A 15336-nucleotide genomic window follows, 5' to 3' on the forward strand; every position below is an offset into this window, starting at 1 on the left:
ATGGCCCACATGTTAAGGCCATTGAACAGCTTTCTGGTAACATTTTTCTTCTACTTTTATGTGGGTTCCAGGAATGGAACTCAGGCCCCCAGCCTTGCACAGCAGGCACCTTTACCTGCTGAGCCATCTCACCGGCCCCTCTCTCAATATTTCAATACAGCTTCCTAGAGTTTTGTTTTCCTGTTTTCCTGCTCTCAGCTGTCTTCCAGGCCTCCCACCCTACATCCCCACCTGTGCTATGCAATCTACTACCTCTCCCCTGTGCCCGATGCCACACTAACCAGGACCCTAGCCTCTGCTCTTGTGGCTAAGCCATCTTCCCTCTCTTCTTGGGGCATTATTGTACTGCTCTGTGCACAGGGTGTGTGTGTGTGTGTGTGTGTGTGTGTGTGTGTGTGTGTGTGTGTGTGTGATCTGGGTGTGTGGTGTAGTGTGTATGTGTGTGCATGTGTGTGGGGTATGTGGTGTGTATATGTGGTATCTGTGTGTGTTGTGTGCATGTCGTGTGTGTCTGTGTGTGGTATCTGTGTGTGTTGTATATATGTGGTATTTGTGTATGTATTGTGTGTGTGTGGTATTTGTGTGTGTGTGTATAGTGTGTATGTGGTATCTGTGTGTGTTGTGTGTATATGGTATTTGTGTGTGTGTGTATAGTGTGTATGTGGTATCTGTGTGTGTTGTGTGTATATGGTATTTGTGTGTGTGTGTATAGTGTGTATGTGGTATCTGTGTGTGTTGTGTGTATATGGTATTTGTGTGTGTGTGTATAGTGTGTATGTGGTATCTGTGTGTGTTGTGTGTATATGGTATTTGTGTGTGTGTATAGTGTGTATGTGGTATCTCTGTGTGTGTTGTGTGTATATGGTATTTGTGTGTGTGTAGTATGTATATGTATCTGTGTGTGTCATATGTATCTGGTGTGTGTGTGTGTGTGTGTGTGTGTGTGTGTGTGTGTGTGTATGCGCGCTCAGCAGCCTTCTTGCAAGCTTGGCTCTCTGACTGTTCTCTAAAAGTCCAAAGCCTACCACGCTCTCCACCAAAGAGCTGAGAATGGCCCCTGGGGTCCCTTCGAGCTGGATCATGCCGCAGGGAGGCAGGGCTCTTGGCCTCTGTGAGCATGAAAGGAACAGGCCGCAGCTGAAGGTACCTTGATGGGATTGCCCAAGGCAGCCCCCTGAGGCAATAGCATTCTTTCCCCAGCAAACATACTTCCTGGCAGAAGCTGCCAGAACTTCCAAACACAGCCAAGGCTCCACTGGGCAAGATGCTTCTTCATCTTGCTTCCCATCCTGAGACTCTCTCCTTGGTCAAGTGTGACATCCACAAACACCCACTGGCAGGCATCACCCAGGGGACGCTGACTCTGGGCTCATGTTGGATCTTTCTGCTGGGCAGTGTGGGCTCCCACCCACGGCCGGGTCAACCCTACATGACAGAGGGCCTGTTGTGCTGTGCAGCGCGGCTATCTGGATGGCAATTAGGAGGACACACAGATCCACTGCCACCTGCACATGGCCACTCAGTGCTGGGCAGGGGCCTGGCAGGCTGACCCTGCAATGCCAGGATAATCTTTCTGTCACCTGTACAAGCATTCCTGAGACCTGAAAAATGTCATCTTTGGATGTGGATTTGGCATTCTGTGCATGCGCATTGCATATAGTGTACTGGTCTATGCACAGGGTGTGTGTGTGTGTGTGTGTGTGTGTGTGTGTGTGTGTGTGTGTGTGTGTTTAGGGGGTCTCATCTTTTGCTGGGGTAGAAGAAAGGCCTCAGACTCCTAGACTCGGAGCAGGAGCTATTATGACATGGCTGGCACAGAGGGTAGGCTTGTTCACCTTGTGGCGTTGGCATTGGTGGTATTGGAGATGTTAAGTTTGGAGCCTGGGCCCAGGTGGCCCTAGCCAGCCAGGCTCAGACACCATCCTCAAAAGCCAATTAAATCGCCATATAACAATGAAAAGCAGATGAGAGTCATTCGGTGTGGCCACACTGGGAAGAGGGACAGAGAGATCCTGTGACTCCCAAGTCTGTCTTCAGGGGCCAGATGTGAGGCTCAGGCTTAAGCAGAGGGCAGGAGGGGTGCATCGCTAAGCAGCCCTGGTCAAGGTGTGGTTCTGCCCATCACTGACCCATCACTGTCTCAGCTCCAGTGTCTCCTGTGAGGTGGTCTGCCAAGTTCTCAGAACTCTGTGAGGTCCCTGGGAGACAAGCTCCCCCTGGCTGCCCCAGGCTTCAGAATTCCCTTCCCTCCCCAGCATGAGACCCCTGGGGCAGTTCCAATGCCTTCGGCTCTATCATTCAAGTGGTCTGATGGCTAAAGGGAGGTGCACAAGCATCTGCTCAGGGTATCTCCACTCCTGCTGGCCTGGTTACAGCTGGGAGCATCTAAAGAACCCAATTGCTTTCTCCCTTCTCCCCCACCTTCAGGACTCAGACCCATGGCCTGGTACCACTGAGCAGCCGGGGACCTCAGAGGCCCTCACACCCAGCCTCCATTTATTTATCTGTGAAATGGGTGTAGCAAGCTTCTCTTCAAGTCCATTGCTGGTAAAGGCGCATGAGAGTTTGCAAGATGTGCTAAGGCCAGAATGAGGCTCAAACAGGGAAGAGAGGTTGTTAATACTTAGCTTTTGCTTGTTGGTTTCTTTCTTTTCTTTTCTTTCTTTCTCTTTTGTTTTTGTTTTTTGTTTGTTTTGTTTTTGTTTTTGGAGACAGGGTTTCTCTGTATATCCTTGAGTATCCTGGACTCTCATTGTAGACCAGGCTGGCCTTGAACTCACAGCAATCCCCCTGCTTCTGCCTCCCGAGTGCTAGGCTTGTTAACTTCTTAAACAGGCCTGCCCAAGTACTTGGGCACAATGATGAATACATCACCCTGGTCTCTGTCCCCAGAGGTGGGCACAGAGGAGATGTGAACACGCCAGGGGTATAAAGGCATCCCTTCTAGAACTCAGAGTGCTGGTTTAGTGGAAATGGCAGCGTACAGGGCTCAGTCGGATGCGGAAACCAGGTACGGAGAGTGCAGCTTTGCTTCTCTGAGCCTCAGTTTCCCCAAGTGGAGTGGCGGTGAGTGAGGCTGGTTGTGACATCTCATGGGGTGACAGAGGACTGAATGGTGAGTGTTGACAACAGTGGCTAGCAAACAGTTCCTGAGTGAGTGTTAAACATGAAGTTGTAATTCCACCTCAGAGCTTTCACTCCCTACAGAGCCAACATGGAGTTGCCGCAGGTCCTGGCAGGGAAAGGGCAGAACCTAAGAAGTGCTTCAACAGTTCAAGAGAGGGAAGGACCTCTATGACATCTTCCGGGGGGGCCAGCTCCCTGCCAGCCCCCACCCCCACCCCCACCTTTATCTTTCCAGGCTGCACTGTTCCGGGGAGCCTGCCAGGGAAATCTGAGCTGTAGGCAGGAGATGTGGGCTGTGCGTCTGCCTGGACCATGGCCTGAGGACGGGAGTGAGTCCCAGGTGTGACCATTGTTCCCGGGCACAGGTGGATATAATGCGGCCTGACAACCCGAGGACCCGCCCCTGGAGCCTTCGTGGGCCCCGGAGTAACAGAAAGTCCTGTGGACGTCCCCACGGCCCCAGCCTCTTCACGAGCTTCTAGGGCTTAGTGGCTTGGATACTCTTGGGCTCCACGGCAGCCCATTCTCTGAGTGCTTTGGGTCTCCACTGGCGAGGACAGAGTACGTATTGTCAGGGATGCACGCCCAGCCTTTGTGTGTCCCGTAGCCATCCCTGACCACAGGAATCCCTTATGCACACCACTTGACACCAGGAGGATCCTCCCCTCAACCCTCCCTGCCCCCCTGCCCCCCCCACCCCTGCAAACCTATGCCACTGGGACAGCTTTCTCTGTTCTCCATCTCCCTCCTGTCATTTCCTTGGGGCTGGAGGAAGGCGGAGCCCTGGCCAAACACACCTCACCTACCATTTTTTTTTTTCTAAAACCTAATTATGATGGGCACAGACCCAGGCCCGGGCCTGCCAAGATGCTCCCTGTGTGAATACCTGCACAGGGCCCTCCTGTGGGAACCAGGAATCACCCGAGCCTGGCATCTGTCCCCAGCCTGTCTTGTGACATTAGGCAGATCAAAGCTCCATTGTAAAAAGTCATGTTCACTCTGTTTGTCTGCCTGGAGCCCGTGCCCCAGGTTGGCCCTTCCCTGTGGCAGACCTGGGGAGAGGGCTCTGATCGCCAACACAGGACTCCAGCACCAGCCAAAACCGGGGAAAATCGCCTTTCCTGGGTCTGAGGCTGGGCACACCCTGAGGGGAAAAAAAGGAGCGCATGTGGGACATCCTGCCCCCTCCAGCATCTATCCAGGAACTCAGTTCTTCTAAATGGCTAAGAGGGAGAGTAAACTGCCAGATATGTGGGGGCTGAGTGAATTGGGGGGCAAGGCAGATGAGGAGCTAAAGGAGGCCACTCCACACCCCAGCCCCTACAAGGCAAGGCAAGGAGGACTGACAGAGATCGAAGGAATACGTTAGACACACCCCAGGGGGATAGTTCAATATCTGTGTGTCATTTGATGGGGGACATTCAGAATGCTTAACGTCCTGGGTGTCAGTGAGCTAGAAGGGTCTTAGCCATCTTATAGTCCGCACGTCCACTGGTATTGGCTACCTCAAGCATGGTGCTGAGATGGATTAGTAATGTCTGCCTGGGTACTTGTTTCATGGTGGGTGGTGATGTCATCTCTGGTGTATTAGTCAGATGAGCTGGGATTTGCTGTCTTAATAAGTAAGCCTCTACATCGTAGTGATTTAATGCCGTGGGGTTTGGTTCTTTTCCTCACCTGAAGACTACAATGAAGGGACGTGTCAGATGGCCCAGGGATCCATGTTGTCTGCATCTCACGCTGCTGCCGGAGTGGGGGTCACTGGAACTCCTCATGGTTCCCATGACCTGAACTGTTCCCCCCCACCCCCCCAGTTCATAGGCTGAGGTCCTTGTCCTCAGCTCTCTACGATGTCACTATGTTTGGAATGAGCCTTTGAAGAAATTAGGTAAGAACCAGGTCTTCGGGGCTGGGTCAGCGAACTTGGTCTTTATAAGATGAGACGATCAGGACCCAGGTGTGCGAAGAAGAAGAAGAAGACGATGGCATGAGGACACAGAGAGAAGATGCTTTAGACCGGCCAAGGACACTCCAGCCTCAGGAAGTTCCATCCTTGCAGCACCGTAATATTGGACGTTCTAGTCTGCAGATGTGGGACTAAGCCCCTGGCCATAGCAGCTGCATGTGTCTAGAGTGTCCTGGCTTGAACTTGGCCTCTTGTCTTGTCAAGCTAGGGGAGCTATTTTGGGAGGTGAGGAGACCTAGCTAGAGGAAGTCAGTCATAGGGGGGGTGTGGGGCCTTGGAAGATCTCATTTGCAGCCTCTTCTTGTCTCTCACCGTGTTTCCTGTCCACCGCCGTGCCAACTGCCCCTCCGTCATGTGTTTTTACTAGCATAATGTTTTTGCCCAAGCACCTGGACCATGCGGTCACGCATAGAGCCCTCTGAAACTGTGAGCCAAAAGAAACTGTCCCCACCCACCGCGAGCAGTTCTCTCAGACAGTTTTGGTCAAAAGCAACCCCAAATGCAGAAAACTGGTGCCAGGTGCCAGGGAAGGAAGGAGGAGGCTGAGGCTGTGAGGAAACCTGGCCATGGCGTGTTATCAGCCTTTGCAACCAGTTTGCCAAATCATTCTAAAGGAGCTTAGAGCTTCAGATTGAGGGAAGCATTCCTGTGAGAGAGCTCAGAGAGCCAGATGCTGACAGGAGTGGAGCGCGCTGAGGCTCAGGAGGTCCCACATGGGAACAAGACTCACCAGGACTGGACTAGCAGCCCTTTCATAGACTGTGGAGGATTTTTTTTTTCTCACTGAATTGTGAGATTTTTGAGTGAGGGTAAATTTGAACTGAGGTGGTGTGGTGTGTGACTGTGGCATGGATGTTGCATACTGTGTTTAGCCAGGTTTACACTGAAAAGAAAAAAGAGAGAGAGAGAGAGAGAGAGAGAGAGAGAGAGAGAGAGAGAGAGCAAAAAGAGTTGAAAAGAAGGGCAGATTTGAAAACTGGAGAGTTTTGGCCAGAAAAGGAGAACATTCAAACTTTTAAACAAGCAGGGTGTGGTTGTTAAAGAGAGATTATCATCTTTAAAAAGAAATCAAGTACTCTGAATCAGGACAATAGTAAAGATGTCTTAAGGGCGGCTCAGGAATTAGCTCAACCCCACCCATCCCAGGCTTTTCCTTGAGAAGAGTGCACCTAGGAGGCACCTTGCTCACACAACCGCCTGGGAAGTTGTTTTTCATGATTCATTTCACTGTGCTCAGAGACCCGAGGCGCCCAGAGGCTGCTGCACTTGTGGTCTCAGGGGTCAGGCTGCTACTTGAACTGGTGGCAGACCTTGACATTGCTCACATCACGCTGGTTTTGCAGACCTGCGGAGGCTTGCGCCCAGGTTTCAAAGGCAGGACCGGGAGTCTAGGCAGTGAGTGGCAGGGTCAGCATCCCCGTGAGCAGGTCCCTTCTCCCTGAAAGAGAGGACACGGGGCTATAGGATGAAACCTACGCTAAGCAGAGATCCCAGAATACGGAACATCTGAGCTGCAAGGACAGATATTTCCTGACACGCTGGAGGCTGTTTATGTAAGATAACAAGCCACATGTTCTTATTCCTCTAAGCAAGTTTGTTTGACCCAACTGCACCAGATATGCTTGATCACGTGTAGGCTGCAGGTACATTAGGCAGGACACACGGCAGGGTGGTCAGTTGCTCCTGACTGGGTGTAGCAGCAGGTATGTGGGCAGGAAGCGTGTCAGCATATGTGCTTGCCCTCGATTGGATTCGATGGATTTGTCGCCTTTTTTAGGAAGCCAGGAATGGACCTGGGCAAAATCCGTCCTCCTGGCCAGCCTTTAATTAAAGCTTGCTTCAAATTTGGCTCAAAATTATGGTAGTGGCCCTGTATTTGCCTGGTAAGATTAGCAGTCTCCTTTATCTAGCCATTTTGAAATAGAAATGTCTGCCATTGTATTGGTCGTTAGGTTATTTTGATTTTCTAAATTTTTTACTGGTGTTCACAGTCGAGAGTTGCCTTCAGTCTTAGAGATTTAGAACTTGTTGGTGTAAGGACCAGACAAACTCCATTTTGAAAAAGAAACTCCATTTTGTGTTAAACCTAGCCAAGGGCTGAACCCAGATTCCAGAAAACCCACAAACTAGTCTAAACAGAAAACTATTCCCTAGCAACACAATCACCTCACCTTGGGAAAGTCCAAATATACTCTCTGCTGGTCAAGCTGACCAACAGGTGGTCTGTCACATAGCAACAGCCAATCAGGAGAAGCCAGGCCAAAGTTCCTAATGCCCCATGATTGCTTCAATCAGTCTTTTCTATATAGACCAACTTGCTCCTATACCTATTACCCAACCACGAAACGCCAAGGCTTGTAACTTCCTGCTTACAGCTTTTCTGCCCAAATGCCATTCAGTCATACACTATAAAACCCATTTCTTTGTCTAAAACCTATTAAAAAAAAATCCCTCTCGCCGGGTGTGGTGGAGCACACCTTTAATCCCAGCACTTGGGAGGCAGAGGCAGGCGGATCGATGTGAGTTCGAGGCCAGCCTGGTCTACAAAGCGAGTCCAGGACAGCCAAGGTGACACAGAGAAACCCTGTCTCGAAAAACCAAAAAAAAAAAAAAAAAAAAAAAAAAAACAAACAAAAAAAACCAAACAACAACAACAACAAAAAATCCCTCTCAATTGAGACTCGAGGCCACTTCCCGGTATCTGCTGTGCCGGTGCTTAGAGGTGTGTCCCGGGTTCGAACCTGCAATAAAGACTTCCTTGCCATTGCACTTGGACTCGGCTCTTGGGTGGCTGGTTCGGGAGTCTCTCAGTTTTGGGCATAACATTGGGATGTTTTGGTTGTTGTTTACAGTGTTGTGGGCTGGAGAGATGGCTCAGCCGTTAAAAGGTGCTTCCTGTTGTTGGGAGGACCATGGTTCAGATTGCAGCACCCACATCTTGCCACACAAAAACATTAGCTCTGGGGGATCTGCTGTCCCTTTGTGGCCTCTGTGGGCACCTGCACACACACACACACACACACACACACACACACACACACACACACACACACACGAGCACGTACACTCACTCACACATACACAAACAAAAGCAAAATAAATCTTTTAAAAAATATATCAAAAGTTCTAGGCAATATAAGTAAATGAGTGGGTTTGGTGTTGAACACTGTTGAAACTGTTAAGGCCGCAGGGACTCTTTCTTGTGGATGCATTTGCTATTGTAAGATGGCCGTTAGTGTTCGAATATGGAATGTGCTGCGTGGGTTCATGTGGTGGAGGCCTAGTGTTCAGCTGAGGTTCTGCAAACTTTAGAAGGTCCCAGAAGGTGGGACGCCTGGTGAAGTAGGCCGCCGGGGAGGATTTTGTGGGAGCTCACTGTCCCAGAAACTTCCTGTCTCTTGCTCTGCTTCCTGTCCAGCATGCTCCGAAGAGCTTCCTCCCTGTAGGCTTTCGCAGGACCAAGCCACTATGAATTGAGCCCTCTAAGATAATAAGTCAAAGCAAGTTGTTCCTCTCCTCCTTGTTTCTACAAGGTGTTCTGTCAGAGTGCTGAGGAAAGGAGAGGGTTCCATGCCGAGGTCAAAGGTGAATGCTGAGGACATTGGGGAGCAGGCAAGTAGTGGGGACACAAGTGTCCTGCATCTGCTAACACTGTTGGATGCCAACACATTTGTTGACTGAAGGACTGGGGACCAAGCCATCTTAGTTTCAGGTCCAGGTCACAGCAAGTTCAAAGCCAGCACCTGCTGTGATTTGCATGACCTTTGTCAAGTCTGACTAGGGTCACAAAGATCCCTAGAGTCTGTCTGTTTCACCAGCAATGGTGCCATGAACCTCAGGAAAGGAAACTGAGCTTAACCAAGTGGCCCCTTTGCTCCAGCCTTGTACCAAGTCAAACTTGCAGCCTCTGACTGTCTCTGCTCCCTAGGCAGTGTTAGCAGCCTGGCGCAAAACAGTGGGAGCCTTGATGTCAGCCTCTGAGGTAGCCCATCCTGTTGGCTGTTCTCCCTTCCTTGGGATGGCCCACATTTTCCTCTCCAAGGCAGGGAGACTGTGGGGCTATAATCTTCCAGGCTGTTGACACATAGGTAGTATGGCACCGTATCTTAGGATCATTTGGTCCCCATGGGGTTAGCTGTGGAAAGAGATTTCCACATCTGAGGATGATTTTCTGAGATTTCTTGAGAAAATATTTCTTTGAAGGAGAAGCCCAAAAAGGTGACACGTTCACCGGTGAACTGAGGAATCTGATACTTAGAGGAAATGGGTTTCCACAAAGGGCTGCTGTCTTCAGACCCCACACACCTGGCTTCTCAAGAATTCCTGTTTACTTTCTAGAGATTAAAAAAAAAAATCCACAAAACATTTAAAGCTGCTATTTACATGCAAATATAAGAAGAACATGCCCCCTATTATTTGCATGTCAACAATGCACAGACTGCTAGGTTTTGTGGGCAATGTCCAGTTGAGTCCTCCTTGTAGGCAACTTTTTAACCAGGCAGAGCTTTGAAATCTGAGTTTGTGCCTTTTAAAACAAAGCTGGGTAGCAGTGGCCAGGCCCCAAGAGTTAGGGGTGAAGAGAACGCCTCAGGCTAGCTCCAGGACCAGGACGTGCCATTTGATCTCTACAAGTCTTTGGTGGTGGCATTGTGGTGGGCTTTGGTTCCACACGGGGCTCAGGGGAAACAACGGCAGTCTGGGAGGGGCCTTCCGTCCATCCATCAGTGAGTTGGTACCAGAATCTGTTCCTTGGGCATCCTTCTCTATCTTCATCTTTGTGATGGACTGAGCATAGGCACGGGACACTTCAAAGCTCCTGGAGATGGCTGTGTTTCTCAAACAAGGTTCCAGGGAATTCCTATCCCATAATATATTCCAGATGAAGGACCCAGGGGGGCTCATCTTAGTGTAAAGAACACCATTTGCTCTCTGCCCTTAAATAGTTATCACAGGGGTTCTAGGAAAGATTTTTATCCTGGAACCAATCTGATTCTAGTAGCATCCAGAAGGATCTGGAACCTGCTCTTGGAAACAAAGATTGCACTGCCCATGTGTCCAACTACCATCTAATGTTCCACATGCCCAGCTGCCCACTCTCTCATCCACCCTCCTCAATCCAACCCACATCTTCCTCTCAATTGGTCCATCTGTTCATCCACCTGCACACTCACCAACGCATCCTGGTATCTGTGGGCAGACCCTTTACAAGAAGCTGTTTATTGGGCACAGAGCTGAGTGACGTTGTTTGGGTTGTGTTTGGAGATGAAGACACCAGGTCATAAAAGGGAAACCTTATCAGAAATAACCACTGAGGTCAGAAAGACCTGTGTCAAATGCTAGTGCTCACCTCCTGCCTATGTGATCATGGGCCAGTTACCTGTTTTTTAGACAAGGTTTCTCTGTGTAGCCCTGGCTGTCCAGGACTCACTTTGTAGACCAGGCTAGACTTGAACTCACAGAGACTCGCCTGCCTCTGCCTCCCGAGTGCTGGCCTTGGTTTTCTTATCTCTGTTCTTTCCCTACGTTAGACATGACTGTACCTGAGAATGGCTGTGGGAATTAAAGGGAAAACATAGACAGACTTCTGTTGGGGGGACAGAGTCCTAGGCAGTCTGGGCTCAGGCTGGTCTTGAACTTGATGAGTAGGAAGCTTAGGATGACTTCATTGTCCTGATCCTTCAGCCTCTGCCTCCTCAGTGATGGGACTGCATACCAATGACACTGTGCCCTGTTTATGTGGTGCTGGACATCAAACCCAGGGCCCCAAGCATGCCAGGCAGGTGTTGTACCAGCTAAACCCACACCCAGCCCAACCCAGAAGCAGTTGTTGTTGTTGGTTTTTTTTTTTTTAAGATTTGTTTTACATGTATGAGTATTTTGTCTACATGTTTATATGTTTAACACATGCGTGCCTGATACTTATGGAGGTCAGAGGATGGCTTCAGATCTTCTGGAGCTGGAGTTACCATGGTTGTGAGCTGCCATGTGGGTGCTGGGAGTAGAACCCAGAACCAGAGCCTTCGTTCTTAACCACTGAGCTACCAGCCCCAGAAATGGGCTCTTCATGAAGATGATGTCCTGAGGGACGGACGGTTGCAAGGAGGCTTGTTCCACTTGTCTGCCAGCTGCAACCCCTGGCTCTGCAAGGAGCCACATGACCCTCCTGGTCCCCAACAGTAGGGCAGCCTGAGTGGCCATCAGATCCCAGCTCCAGACAGCCTTCCACAACCTTCAAGGAAGCTGTGCCCCTGCCAGGCTTGGTTAGTGCAGCTGAGCCAGGCTCAGGATGCCAGGACATCCCTTCCCTCTGCCCCCTGGGGGCACCCCACCCACCAGTTATGCACAGGATGTGTGTGCCCTCCCAGGGGAAGAGAAACCAGACCCTGCAGCCTCTGAGCTCATCTCTGCCCCTCCCATCAGCTGCCGCCCCTTTCCCACAGTGGGCAAATACAGGACTTTATTTACATGGCAACCCCGGGGGTGGCCAGTGGTGACAGGTAAGTGGCTTATGTAATGGCGGTGTGGCTCTTGGCAACCTGCTTGCTCCAGGAGAAGGAGTTATGACAGGACTTGAGCCTGACAGTTCACCTCCAAGATGACACCTGGTTGGGCATGTGAGTCCGGAAGCCTCAGGCAGCCAGCCGGGGAGCCAGGGACAAATTCTGCAGGTGGCCGCTCAGGAAGGACACACATTGTCACTTGCAGTAGTGGGTAGGCACAGGTGTGGACAGCTTGTAAGGAGCTCTGAGTTGGCACCAACCCACTGTCTCCCCAGCCTCACCTGCACTTTACAGGGGCTGCTTGTCCTAGAAGTCTACATGGCTGCTGTGGGTGTCCAGCACTAAGGCCCTGCTCTGGGACCTCCCGGATCTCCGTAATCTCCAAGTCTGATAGCCCTGGATCTACCCCCCTCCTCAGGAACTGAAAGTGCCCCCCCCAGCTCCCTGCAGTGTATCTATGTGCCCAGCCAAGCCGGTGTGAAGGTTGACACCTTCTCAGACCCCAGAGTCTTAAGGCTAATGGAGTCCAGGGGACTCAGAGCCTGTGTCTGTGGACCCCAGTTCTCTGCCCTAGGCCAAGAGGGACCCAAATTCCCCTTGTAGGCCAAGGGGGAGAGCAGGTGGGATGTTATGCCACGTTCCAAACAAGGGCTTCGCACTTGGGGGTCTTCATTCTACAGGACAGGGCAGGAGGGCGAGTCCTGGTCTTACCCACCTTGTAAGGCCTTTGGCAACTGGGGTTGTCTCTGCTCAGTCCCTTTCCTGACACCCATGGCTCTCACTGGGAAGGTGTGTGGTGAGTGAGCCACAAGATAAACAGAATGGAAGAGAGGGAGGAGGCATGAGGAGAATAGAGGCAAGGAAGGAGGGAGGAAGGCAAGTGGGAGGAGGAAAAGGAAGGGGCAGAGGGAAGGATGGGGGAGGGGAGGGAAGAGTGTGGGAAAGGAAGGGAGAAGGGCAAGGGTTCTCTGCCAACCCCCTTCACTCTGGAGCCAGCCCAGAATCCTATCCCAGTTCTCCAGACAGTGACCACGGGTGTTGGACCCATGGCTGCACCTCTCTGGATGTCATTTCCATTTTATCATATATAGTAGTGACACAGCTGTACCAGCCAGCCCTGTACCCATCACAAAGATCCAATCAAGTGATCCCAACGAAGGGGAATAGGACCTTGCAGGGGCCTCTGGGACTGGGAGAGGTCCCTCAGCAAGGGCAGAGTATAGCCTCCCATCCCAGAGATGGTTCCAGTCCCTTCCCAGCTGCTCCCATCCTGGGCATATCCCCTGCTGCCTCCTTTTTTCTGCTCCCCACCCCCACCCCACCCCCAGTGTCTGCTGCAGCTCCCCATTAGCCTCTCCCAGGTACTACAGGCTTCTGTTAAGTGCTGAGCAGTTTAGGAACAGGCCGCAGGCTCTGAGCAGGGTGTTTACTCTTTGGCCTGAGAGAGTCCCATTCAGAACTTGCTCAGCCTTCCCATGGGAAAGCTGCCTCAGGGAGGAGCTGTGCAGCGACCCAGCAGAAGGGGAGGAGGGGAGGGAGGGAGGAAGCCAGCCCTCCCACCGCCCCGGGCTTCCTTGAAATGGCTTGCCAAAGGCTTTATCTCTTTGAAACAAAAACCTCAAAGAATTTTTTTTTTTTGCATGACCTGATTTTCTGATATGCTTGGAAATGGTTATGAGACAGGTGGATGGTTATCTCACCCACTTCCCTGTCCGTGGCCTTCTGCCTCACTTCTTTACCATGTTTCCTTGCTTGTTCATTCATGCATACACACACCCTTTCATCCATTCATACTCCGTCCACCACCCGTTCATTCATCAATTCTCCTTTCCACTTACTCATTTACCCATACGTCTGCTTGCTCGCTCATCTGCCCACCCATCCACCCACCCTATCACCCATCTACTCACCCACCCAATCCACCTACCCGTCTGCCCACCCACCCATCCACACACCTACCCACCCACCTACCCACTCATCTACACGCTCACCCTCCATCCATCCATCCATCCATCCATCCATCCATCCATGCATCCATCCATCCATCCACAATGACCTGTTCATCCTTCTACCTACCCCTCCCTCTATCTGTCAATCATCCAGCCTTTGCTGAAGCAGTAGTGGGGAAAGTCCTGGGCTTGCTGGCCTGAGACCTAGCCTCCCTTTCATAGCCGCTGTGCTAGAGCACAGGTTGGCGCATCAGAGCTTGCTATTTTCCTTCTATTCCTTGCCAAACTTTCCCCCCTCTCTGAGCCTTGGTGTTTTCTTGTGGAAAAGGGGCCAGCCACAGCACCTGCCTTCCCATGTGGGGCATAATGAGAAAATGTACACTGGAGGTCCTGGAGTCATGTGGGGAGGTGCCAAGATGGATGAGTTACAGCCTTCGCCTTTGGCTTTCTGCACGGTGGAGCGAAGGCAGTCATCTAACCTTGCTGGGGTCTGCGCTGGTGTGGACATGGAGGGAAAACAGAAAGGCATGGCCTGGGGAAAGGGACTCCTACTGGCTATGGTGGCACTTACATAGATTCAGGGTTCCCACCAGAGAGGAGGTCGGCTGGCTTGGCATTGCCGAATGCCTTCTTTGGCTGTTGAGTAAAGTCCGTGAGACCATGATGCCGAATCTCACTGATACTCTTTCCTCCTAAATGCTAAAACTCTGCAGGTCCCAGAATCATTAGATCTGACTAGATCTCTTCGTCTTTCAGTCACACCACATTCAGGCCCCACTTTCCCATCCTTTTACCCTGAAAGACATTACTAATCAATTACAATTCTCTTCCCTTAGGGTTTAAGGCCAATCTGTTGTGTATGATAGCCTCTAGTCACGTGTTTGCACACCTGTGTATTCTTGAGTGTGAGGGTACACACACACATGCATACACACACTCATGTACACATGCACGAGCATGCACACGCGCGTGTGCGCACGCGTGCACACACACACACACACACACACACACCATGTATGCGCAGGCACACATGCATGTGTGGAGGTCATAGGTCAATTTAGTTGTCTTCTGTCACTCTCCACTTTTTTGTTTTGAGGCAGAGTCTCTCTGAACCTGGAGTTCATCGGTAAAGGAGAATGGCTGGCCATCAGGTTCCAGGGCTCCTCCTGCCTCAGCACCTTAAGCCCTGGATGTATGCCGCTGCTGCACCTAGTGTAGCCCTCGCTGTCCTGGAACACGTGCTGTAGACCAACATGGCCTCAAACTCATAGAGATCCGCTCTTGTAGGTTCAGTTTTCTTAACAATTACATTTTATTATGAACTTATTCGCCGAGAGTACCTCACTTATAACCCGACTAACCTAAATAATAGGAAAAGAAAAATTAAAGAATACAATAATGAAACTGTAAGGATATCAGTTCTGAGGAATGATTCTCCTGGTGTCATCAGCAGGATTTCAGAGCAACTAGAACCTGGAACATCAGCCAGAGCCAGGAGCCCTGAAGCCTTCCCTCGAGCGGTTCTCTCTAGGAGTGTCTCAAAGTGGAGCGATGAACAGCCAAAACTATCCCAAGTCTCCAAACGCCCCCCTCCCTGTGCACTCCCCCCCCCCCCCCGCCCTACCTCTTGTCTTTGGCTCACATGTATGCCTCCTCTCAGAATTTGTTCAAGGATGTTTTTCAGCTGGTTAACAACCAATCTCCCCAACACGGTGGTTCGACTTCTCAGGGGATAAATATCACCTGCTCGCTCACAAGTCTTTTTCCCATCCCCTACTTGTGATCTAAACAAAAA

This window comes from Acomys minous, assembly GCF_964271855.1.
Source record: "Acomys minous genome assembly, chromosome: 2".
NCBI lineage: Eukaryota > Metazoa > Chordata > Mammalia > Rodentia > Muridae > Acomys > Acomys minous.